Source organism: Anastrepha ludens, chromosome 6, assembly GCF_028408465.1.
Source record: "Anastrepha ludens isolate Willacy chromosome 6, idAnaLude1.1, whole genome shotgun sequence".
NCBI classification, from domain to species: Eukaryota; Metazoa; Arthropoda; class Insecta; order Diptera; family Tephritidae; genus Anastrepha; species Anastrepha ludens.
In genome coordinates this window covers 40132468-40144206 of record NC_071502.1, presented here as the reverse complement: position 1 = coordinate 40144206, position 11739 = coordinate 40132468, and the positions used below count along the sequence as shown (strand labels likewise).

The window sequence follows — 11739 nt, the reverse complement described above, 5'->3', positions numbered from 1 at the left end:
AACTCTCAATAGTTCGTGCCATATTCTTGAAACAGTCATACCATCTGAAGTTCTTCAGGCTCCATCTACACCTCCAACTTTACATCAAAATTTAGATTAGTTTTTACTTATTTACATTCATTCTATATTAAATACCAAATACCAAATACTCAATGTCCCTCCACTTGTGGAACACCATCAAGACGCACGCTACAAAAGGAGGAGGAGCTCGGCCAAACACTCCAAAAGGGTGTACGCATGTGTGTATATATATAATTAAAAGAAGATCTTTTCTCACCGATACAATTTTTTTTTTTATAAACAGGCCGAAATTTTGGTCAAAAATCTATTGTTTTTTTTTTTTTTTTTTGAAAAACCGCCATTTTGTCAAACAAAATTATTTTGCTTATTCCTTCGATTAAATTACTAGATTTGACATTACTTTATCGAAGTCTGTTTGGTTTTTTAATTTCAGAGGGTCCAGTTCAGAGATATAGTGGTCACCCCAAAACATCTTTTTTGAGAGGAGCTCCCGGAGATCAGCTATAGCTCCTTTCTAAATAAATATTTGAGATCAATAAATTTAAAATTGTTCTCAAAAAAAATTCTGGAAAATTCACTTCTCTTCGGCTTTCTAACTATAATCCCTTAACGCCCCTTGTTAGGAACTTTTTTTGATTTTTGCCATCAACACAACTTCTGTGGAAAAAGTCAAAGATTTTCTAAGTACATTTCCGTTGGTTTGAGCTCAAGTGTAAAATTTCAAGGAAAGCGAAGACAATATTGGCGAAATTACTCGGATTTATATCCCGCCAAAGACCGTCACTATAGCTGCCTTGCCCGTACATGGCAAATGGTTATGCTGCTTCGGCAACCATGTTGCGGAAGCTTATAATGTTTAATTTGGAATAGCTACATATCGTCATATGAATTCAAAAAAGCCCTAAGTTACAAAAAATTCAAAATCGACTTTTTAGTTGATTATTATGAACCGTATCATTATACATGTTCCTTTAAAATTTTATAATCCAACAACCAATAATGACGTTGGTATAAACAAAATTCGAAAAGCCGGTGACGGTGACGGTGAATAAAACATTTTCATTTTAAAAGGTTTTTTGCTTCTCCTTTAAAATTTTTAAAATGTAACTTAGGGCTTTTTTGATTTCATGTGACGATATGTAGAATGACGAAATATAGTTCGTTTGTTCATCAGGAATCCAATACAAATAGCTTTGTGATCCATTTAATTGAATCTGTCGATGATTCAGGGGCACGTATCATCTTGTTTTCCTCAATCAAACAAAAACCTTCTTACGACTTCTCACAGTGAAATTTTATTATTATTGTACATCTAATATATTTATAAATACATATGTGCCTACTTATACATACATATATACGTATATACATTTCATTCCAAACATACTACTGGCCTCAACAGTTAACATACGTTTTTTTGTTTTTAATAAAAACATTTTAAACAACAGCTCACAATTTACATCTTTCTTAAAACATAATAACCAATTAAGACGCCAAGACTGAATAAGATTATTCTATCCATGTCTCATATACAAATGCGTGCAATCTTCAGGCGCAGCCCCAGCGAAGTGATGAAGATAATCTTTACAATTTTCACACCCACGGATTTCAAAGCGAAAAAAATTGCTTCAAATTTTTCCGAATCAAAATAGTTAAAAATTTCAACTTCCGACTTTTAAATTAATATTTTTTTTACATTTCAAATGCAAAGCCTACATGAAGGTTTCGTGAAATCAAGACAGTAATTTTTGTGTATATCTTTCTTTGGAGTAATTATAAGCAAGGCGCATTCATTAAAGGTGGTGGCACTAGACCAAGGACAATGTTTTGTACGTTTAGTGGCCATAGTAAAGTATTTGCAGAGTAGAAAACAAACAATGATTTTCCTTGTTTCAATCTGTGCTGACAGACACATGAATACGGCGAAAGAAAAAATACAAATCTGTTGATTTACTGATAGTAATAGATTCGCCTTGATTACAAGTATTTTACAATAATGAAAAACAAGATTGCACTCATCAGAGAATGTGTGACGTCACATTAGTGTAGTAGTGCAGTGTTGCCAACCCTTTGCTATTCCCAATAAAATTAGTGCTTTTTTAAAACCAAAATGGGAAAATATTTAAGTTTGCCTAGAAAACAAACAAAAACCTAAATCAAGTTACGAATATGGTAATCTGCTTACACTGATCACCAATCGCCCAAAGGCGATGTCAAGAAAATCAGCTGAATATGACATTATTCGTTGAGAGCAAAGTAACCAAGGCCAATCTATCAAGGTAGTAGAATTGTAAGAAAAAATATTGTATTGTAATAGAATAATGAAATGAGTGAAAAATACATAAAATTAGTTTGTCGCACATTCACACCACAAAAACCACTTTCTGTCATTCCGTTTTACTGACATTTCAAAATTAAAGACGAGGTGAACAAGAAAACAACTACTCTAATCACATTCTATAGATACGCCTTGAAAGTAACTGTACCACGACAAGCGCCACCCTTTTAATCTCTACATAGTGAGTATTTGAATTTCTCCTCTCTCATCCTTCTCTCCCTTTCTCCTTTCGTTCTCTCTCGCTCTCTCTTTTCTCTTTATCTCTCTTTCTCTACCTGAATTGTATGCGTCTTTGTAAGAAATGCAGATTTTAACTCAATAATTTCCAGCTCCGTTTAGCTCGGGCGGGCTCCGAGTGTTCTAATAGGCGTACGTAAAGCATATCACAAATGAAGCCATGGAATATTTCACAGTTATGTATACATATGTAAAGACTTAATGCATTTTTATTATTTTATTTATTATTTGCTTGCACACATTTCAGTATATTCATTACAATCGTGGTACCACAAAGTAACCAACAACAACACCAAAAATAAATATTATTAGTCGATCCGTGATCATGCCGTTCGTGTGTAGGCGATTTGATTGTAGAATATTGCTGGTGTCGGGAAATTTATTTGGTTGAGACAGTAAGCAAACGAAAAAAAAAATAAAGATATTTAGTTTTTTTACGGGCAGATTTTCAATATTACAAATTCATAAGTATATTTTTTGTCAATTTTGAATTCAAAAATCAGGTGTTACTTTAATTTATAAGAGTACAGAATAGTGGGAAAATACATATATGTATATTATATATAAGGGCTCATCAATTAGTAAAGAAGGTTGTTTTATTGCCAATTTTCGACCGTCATATTAAACAACTACCATTTAAAAAGACTTGATATTTTGTGCTAATGGATTTCTTCGAAAAAATCATTCATGTTGTGCGGTAAAATTTTAACCAAGGCGAATATCTACTAGGCGAATGTACCGGGGCGACAATTTGGTGGCTTTATGCCAAAATTTGAATCAGAATGGAAACAAACTAACGAAACAACAACAAAAAAGCTGGCGACTTTGACATTCCCACCACGAAATCCCTAGGCACCTTGAATTAAATTTTTCAATTGGAAAGTGTCGTAAAAGGTAAATGGGTTCCTTGAAGTGGAATTTTCTTCTCCTTAACAATATTAAAAATGCGAAAGTTAGCTTGTCTAATTGTTACGCTCTCGCGCTTTAACTAGTCAACCAACCATCGTGTGTTTTTGCACATTGCTGCCATTTAGTCCAACATAGGAAAGCTTCTATCTCGACTAGGCCCGCGAGTTATGTGGAATAGTCCCGCTCCCACACATAAAAACATTAAAGGAAACTGTAATCTGTTCATTGCATTTATGGATGATGTGAAATCATACATATATGCAGACAAACAAATATACTGGTGTCAACATTCAAGTATACAAAACATACTTTAGTGAAACCAGATATGGAAAAAAACAAAGTAAATTATTTGGACGGTGCTGAGTAGGATAATAAATATTTAGATCGTAAATATGTATGTTTTTGCGTTCTATTTAAGATTTAAGAAATAAGAAAAGGCAGTTGTTGCCGAGCAGCGAGGAAGACCGGCCATGGTCGCTTAATATAATATTTTAAATAACAAATCGATTAAAACATTATTTAATTAATGTTTATTATTTAACCCCGGTTAACAATACCTCAACCAAATGTTCACATAGAAAGTGACAAACATAATTCGCGCGAGTGGTACCTCTCATACGAACTGAATGTCTCATACTGCATACCTCCGGAAGTATTTGAGGAGGAGTATTGTTGAGAAGAAAGGCAAACGAATGAGGATAATATGAATTCTACAACCAGCTATAACTTTGGATCTGACATACAATTTTTTATGGCGTTGCCAACTGAATATTATTGACAAAATAGTAACTTATCAAAATGTTCACTTAAATATTGAGATGCAAGTACCTAATAAAACGTGATTAGACAGCTTTAATAAAACATTATGTTTATTTGGTGGTGAAATATGATTTTTACTGCAAAATAATAACCCATGATAGATTTATTTGAATAATAAAATATGGTTAACGAATAAAACGTATTTAAACGAGCTTTAATAAGAAACATATCTTAGTTGGTGTTGATACCTATTTTTCGTGAAGCTAATCAATTTATTACGGAAACACATTAATTGTAAAAAAATATGTATGTGTATTGCATACATACATAGATCAATGTAAAGGTAACAGCTTTAAACTTATAATACTTTTCAACGGCGCTGACATCTCATTTTAGAGAAAAAATTTAAATTAATAACAAAACTTAATAAGGAATTAGGATAAGGGGATCAAGCGATATCTGTTCAAGACAATATATGTTTAAACGAAATTACTTTTGTATGGCGTTGCCACCTATCACTTAAGTTAGAAATGTTAAGTAGCAATAAATATGAATTAAGTCTTAAGGTGTGGGTTTCACGCAATGAACGAACCTTCCAATTAAAATAATTTTGTATGGCGTTGCCACCTATCACTAAAGAGCAAAGTGTTAAATAACAGTAAAGATGAATAAAGTCTTAGGATTAGGTATCAGGCAATGAACAAAGCTTTAAATGAAACTATTTTTGTATGGAGTTGCGACCTATTACTACAGAGAGAAGTGATAAATAGCAATAAAGATTAATAAAGTATTAGGCTTAGGTATCAGGCAATGAACAAAGCTTTAAATGAAACTTTTTTTGTATGGCGTTGCCACCTAGCACTTAAGTTGAAAATGTTTAATAGCAATTCAGTCTTAGGATTAGGTATCGCGCAATGAACAAAGTTTTAAATGAAACTATTTTTGTATGGCGCTGCCACCTAGCACTTAAGTTGAAAATGTTTAATAGCAATTCAGTCTTAGGATTAGGTATCGCGCAATGAACAAAGCCTTAAATGAAACTATTTTTGTATGGAGTTGCCACCTATCACTTAAGTTGGAAATGTTAAGCAACACTAAAGATGAATTAAGTCTTAGGATGTTGGTAACACGAAAATTATAATTGATAACATTTTATAATAATTTAAAAATATTTTTTGCAAAGCGTTGCCACTTATTTTTTAAAACAAAACGTTTTAGAATGGCCATATTTGTGTTTATATTAAGTGTCTTCTCTTTAAGCCTTCGGTAAGCCCACGTTCAATTTTAGAAATTGATTTCATCACATCACCTGTGCAACTTTGAAACCTTTCCGCAAGTGCTTTAGGTGAAAATCAATTTTGAAAATTAAGAAAATAAAGAATTTAGAACATTCTAGGTTATGCAAGGGCACAAGATTGAGTGTCAAATACACAATTTACTATAAGCAACTACCTTGACTGATTGCCGCAAGGGAGTGTCTGTTTCAATTCCCTGGATTCCCGTTAACACAACAAATAAGGCACTGAAATTCCCGATTGGTTTGTGTTTGTCAATGACAATTAATAAGACATAAGGACACTGCTACCAAATCGGGTCTATTCTGCGTCCGCCTGCTTCCACTAAGGTCAGTTATACATTGTTTTACCGCGGTTATGTATACAAAACGTACGCCACAATTAGGAGGAGGAACTCGGCCAAACACCCAATAGAAGTGTACGCGCCAACTATTTATTTATGCTTCTTTTTTTTTAAGTTGCTCAATTGGTTTATACATCTGAGGTACCGATAAGTTTTATTAAATCATTTTATGTCCCAGTAAAACCGCGGGCACCAGCTAATTGAGCAATAAATTCTCTCGTTAACACCTTGTACATAAAAAAAATTACTTTATGCGGTTACAACCTTAATTTAGTGGTTAGTTTGTCAATTCTAATGACAGTAAAGTAATATTTTATGTCCAGAATGCGGCAAATAATTTATTTCCTCAGAATATTGAGGCCGAAATATTTATTTATTTTCAATTTATTCATATTCACTCTCACAGTTAAGTGAAAATTCTTTGGCTTTATGGCATATGTAAATTATGATTGCAAATATAACATTTAATATTTGTTGTTGTGTTGCGATGGTAATTTGCAAATGCCATAAAACCAAGCTATTTGCATTTAATTATGAAATACTCTATAGCATTTCTGAAGTTATAATCGATGCTGTACTATGAACAAAAGAGCAAATCGAAATACATAAATCTTCTACTCAAAGTGGTTTGCACTACAGTAATTGAGATAACTTATGGAAGGATAACCCGAACCGGGCGAAACTACTGAGCTAATGGTCATATTAGCTGGCATGTAAATGACAGGCAACACTGACAAATGAAGGGTAGACAAACAACACAAAAAAAGGGAAAACTACGCTAGTCTTGAAACTGCGCAGCAACCAAACGGACAGAATCTATTTGTAAATAAAAAGTATAATAAATACCAATTTAAGTCAAGCGAAAGCTTAGTTTTTAATTTCGTAGTAAGGTCTCTCCTATACTACATGCAGATACTTATTAACTCATTTCATTTCATTTCATTTATTGCCCAAAATCATTTTAACATAGGAGTTTACAAAGTTATGATAAAATTAGATTATTTAGCATAATACTTATTAACTGTTCCTCATTCAATTCTAATAGTCTTTTTTTACGAAAATATCATACATTTTTCTACAAAAACCATATATGTACAATAAATAAAAGCTTTGCGTAAATCCCAAAAAAAATTCCCCATATTTTCATTAGAATTTAAATTTGTTTCTTCAGAATCAAAAAAAAGGTCTACGTATACAGTTTGATACACGGCGCATTCATTAAAGGTGGTGGCACTAGACCATTAACATCGTTTTTTACATTGGACTGCCATGAGAAAAAGGTATAAAATAAAAGGAAAAGGTAGATAAAGAGTTGCACAGCCAGCATTAAGGAGGGGCTAGAACCATACGACGATAGTGCGGAAGCAACGGCTTTTCGTCATTTAATTTTATGCTGACATCTGAATGGACACGGCGAACGAAAAAAAAAATTAAATCAGCTGACAAGATAACTAATCGATCCTCTAACCGATACCACGTTCAATAGAACTGCCTTAGTCTAATAGTCCATTAAATATTATTACAATAAAGTGCAAGTTTTCTTTCACTTTTTTCGCATACTTTAGTAGTCAAAATTATCCAAAAGTACTCAACCAGCTACCTACTTAATAACCCCTCACTTAAATGTTATTGAAATTGCTTGAGACAAAGTAGCGAGTGGGGTCTCAGAATCGTGCTACAATATTTTGGAATTAAAACAAAGCCTAACGATTTAAAGGAGACAATCTGTTTTTGTCAAAAATTGTTAGAATCAATGCCAAAGAAATAGTAAGTATCATAGTTAACACTGCGAAGGATATACCACAAAACACTAGTTGCAATAGAAACCCACATTCTTCGAAAAAGAATTTCGTTGTACGGTTAATTGATTGGTGTGGAAAATCGTGTGCCGGCTAATTTTTTTCAGTTTGGCGGTTAAATGAATTGGCACGAATTTAAATTTCGCAGGTACAATAAAGTGCAAGAAATAACCAACAAATTAGGGTCAAACTTAATTTGATGCGTAGGTTTGGAGCGATAAAAATTAAAAAAAAAAACGATCGCGAATATGCGATTGTCTAATTATGAAACCGTTGGATTGATATCGTTTTCGACAGTTAGTTAGAAATGAACAGAAACTACAAATGCGATGAAAGACTTCAGCATTAATTTGCCCAATTTTATCGAGCCTTTCTTAGTTAAATGATAAGTATATTAGTATAAGATGTAACAAACCATTTTTTTTTTTTTATTTATTCGAAATTCCATTTATTTTACTCCAACATCAATTTCATCTTAAAATTTTAGGTAAGACAAAAACTCCCACTGCCACACCAAAAGCAAAAATTATCAGTCTGGTGATCATCGTTGTACCCCTTCAGTCTTTTACTCAGACGGCACTCAGTTTATTTTTGTAATTTTTGTGGCCAGAAAGAAAATACTGCACTGCAATTTATTATTTGCGGAATTTCAAAGGCGCTTAATAGTTTTAGGAAAAATTTATTTTTTATGGCAAGAAACAATTTCGACTTTCTAACAAAATTGTCAAAGCCTACGCACGAATATTTTTTGTATAGCACGTGAATTTCATTTATTTATAAGGTGGGATTCTAGCAAGGCGGATTCATTAAAGATGTTGGCACTAGAACAACAACCACGGTTTGTACTTTTGATTGTCACGGTACAGTAAGAAAACAAAGAATAAGTTCGCCCTGTTTCATTCTGTACTGACAGCCGCATGGACACGGCGAAAGAAAAAAAACCAAATCAGCTGATTTACGGATAGAATGTGATCAATCATTGCGGGAAACTACTACTTCTGAGATGATTTTGAGGAATTGATCAAAAAGGGAATATCTTTCAAACAATTTTTGAGACACTTGAAACTTGCACTTTTTAATATCAAAATTCAATACACTACAAGCCTTTAAACAATTGGCGTGAGCCTTTTGTTTGAATATATTTTTGATTTTATATAATATATTTTATATTTTTTTTTGTTTTAAATTACAAAAACGTCGTTGCTTACATTAACAAGACTCCGATAAAGGTACCCGCACAAAAAACTATCACAGGATCTGTCATTCCACAAATCTTATCAGCCAATCAACACTTGTTTTTGGAAGTGTGCAAACGGAAAACTCCTCTGATGGTTATTTAAAAGTCCAAAATCAAAGGGCACAATTTACTACAACAAACGTTAAAATTTTGTTTACAAAAGAAATCAAAAACAAAAAAAAAACGATTAATCCTTTCGATTGCACAAAAGTCAAAGCCTACATTTCTCACTCAATTCATGAAATATAACCACAAAAATTGTCAAGTTTAGCTGAGTTATTTTTTTCGTACTGAATACCAAATTTATGCAGAATAAAAAATAGTTTAAAAAACTAAAAAACACGCTTTTATTGCTAATCGAACTAAAAAGTAGAAAATAAATTTTAATGACAAAGAGACCTATAATGAAGTAATAGCGAATCGAACGATCAGTCATAGTCAACTACCTCAGAACAGAATTATAACAAAAATTAAGATACAAATAGAGTAATTCAAATTAGAGTTAAAAGCGTGGGATGCTTGATATAGTAAATATTACAATCATTCTATTGGCAACTACCTATGTACAGAGGGTTATGAAAGTGAAGCAAAATGCATCCCACGCTTTTAACTCGAATTTGAATTATTCTATTTGTAGCTTAATTTTTGTTATAATTCTGTTCTGAGGTAGTTGACTATGACTGATCGTTCGATTCGCTATTACTTCATTATAGGTCTCTTTGTCATTAAAATTTATTTTCTACTTTTTAGTTCGATTAGCAATAAAAGCGTGTTTTTTAGTTTTTTAAACTATTTTTTATTTTCTACTTTTTAGTTCGATTAGCAAAAAAGCTTGTTTTTTAGTTTTTTTTTTAAACTATTTTTTATTATGAATGAAAATTATTGTTATCATTGCAGTCAGTGAATTAATGATTCGATATATTCGTGTTATATAATATTTAATTCCTTTCTTATCGACTGTGAGTCTAAAGCTATGCAGTTATCGGCCGTGATAAAGAAGTAATCGGGATGAAGAACTTATTTCGTGGAGGTAGCCTGAGAAACTGATTTACAAGAATAAAAAAAGATTTTTCATTTTACAACCAAATTCACCTTACTTTTTGCCCACAGGTAAAAAGAGAAAATATTAATCCTGGCAATCCCAATAAGGATAATGGAAAACTTTTATCAAATTATTGCATTGTCATCGGTCCTTGATAGGTGTGCAAAGTTTCAAGTCGATAAGATGTTTAGAAGCCAGTGAAAATTAAGCTCAAAGATTCCGTTACATACATACATACATACATACATACATACATACACACATACATACATACATACATACATACATACAACCCGACCTAATAAAAGTGTGTTAAAAAGAGATTCAAAGATTCAAATTCACCTTACTTTTTGCCCACAGGTAAAAAGAGAAAATATTAATCCTGGCAATCCCAATAAGGATAATGGAAAACTTTTATCAAATTATTGCATTGTCATCGGTCCTTGATAGGTGTGCAAAGTTTCAAGTCGATAAGATGTTTAGAAGCCAGTGAAAATTAAGCTCAAAGATTCCGTTACATACATATGTACATACATACATACATACATACATACATACAACCCGACCTAATAAAAGTGTGTTAAAAATGCGCAAATCTTTGACCTTGAACTTATTCAAACTATTTTACTTTATTTTATTTTTTCTTTATTTGAAATTATTGACATTTGGTTCAAGACATTTGCTTTTGTTTTTGATTTTTTATAGCAAAACCATCAATGGTCTTTTATTTTGGGTAATACAAAATATCCAACAGCCAAGCCGAAGAGAAAAGCACAGCCTCTTCCTTGCATAATTTGCTCTAGTTTACGTACGGCACGTTCGCTGGTTTTGCCCAAGAAGCAGTAAGAATTTGGAAATAGAAAAAGAAATACGAATGTATAAATGATCATCATTTTGTTTGTATTTTAATTTTCTAATTCTCTCAAAAAGCAAAATGTCAAAAATGATAGAATTTATATACATACATACATACTTCTCTTCATTTGCAATTCTTGCAATAATAATAACCGCACATGAAACCTATTGCGAAGTTAAACACAAAGTAGAGCATCCCCACTAGGTTTTCGGGTTTTTCAGTAGCCACAATGAGATGTTTTGTGCGTTAAAGAAAATTTGTATATTTCTTATGAATTTAATGCTAAGAGATTTGAACTAAAAACAAAACAAACTAATAATTTTTATTCAAGACTTGATTGACATAAAATGCAATGCCACAATTAATACTCGTATCAAGGCGAATCTGCTCAAGCTGATTGTAGTAGTGAAGCCGAATTCATTAAGGGTGGTGACACAGGTGGGCAACCCCAACATTTTGTGCATTATTGAATGTGCATTAGAATGTCACGGCAAAGTAGAAAACGAAGAGGTGATTTATTTACAAAGGCAGAATTGAAAAAAATATCCCGTTTACTTGTCATGTTAAAATTATTTGTTATTACTCTGTTTGCGTTCCGTAGTAGTCTGTAGTAGAGGTAGATGGATGATGGGAATGCTACGACTTTTGCGAGTAATTTGGATTTTGGACCTGAGAATGCCATATCGATAGGCGGAAAGTGCTCACAACAAATGAAATCATTGCCTCTAAGCTGTACTCGGCATGATCTGGACCACATCAACTGTTTTGATACCTCGATCGGAACCTTGAAAAATGGTAATTTTCCGCACTGCTTTTTTTAACAAAGGTGTACTTTTCCTTTATTTTGTGTATTTGTAAAAAGCTTTTTGAATTTAAATTAATTACAAATTTCAATTTTCAAAT

At 32.4% G+C, this 11739-nt stretch overlaps 1 long non-coding RNA gene across 1 annotated transcript; it reads right to left on the bottom strand.

Annotated features, from left to right (window-relative positions):
• Positions 1 to 2798: 2798 nt before the first annotated feature.
• On the bottom strand, positions 2799 to 9133 carry LOC128868309 (uncharacterized). Its single transcript, XR_008455091.1, has 2 exons — positions 8910 to 9133; positions 2799 to 2960 (listed from the first exon to the last, which is right to left on the bottom strand). It is a non-coding gene; the product is annotated as an uncharacterized LOC128868309 (long non-coding RNA).
• Between the last annotated feature and the right edge of the window lie 2606 nt (positions 9134 to 11739).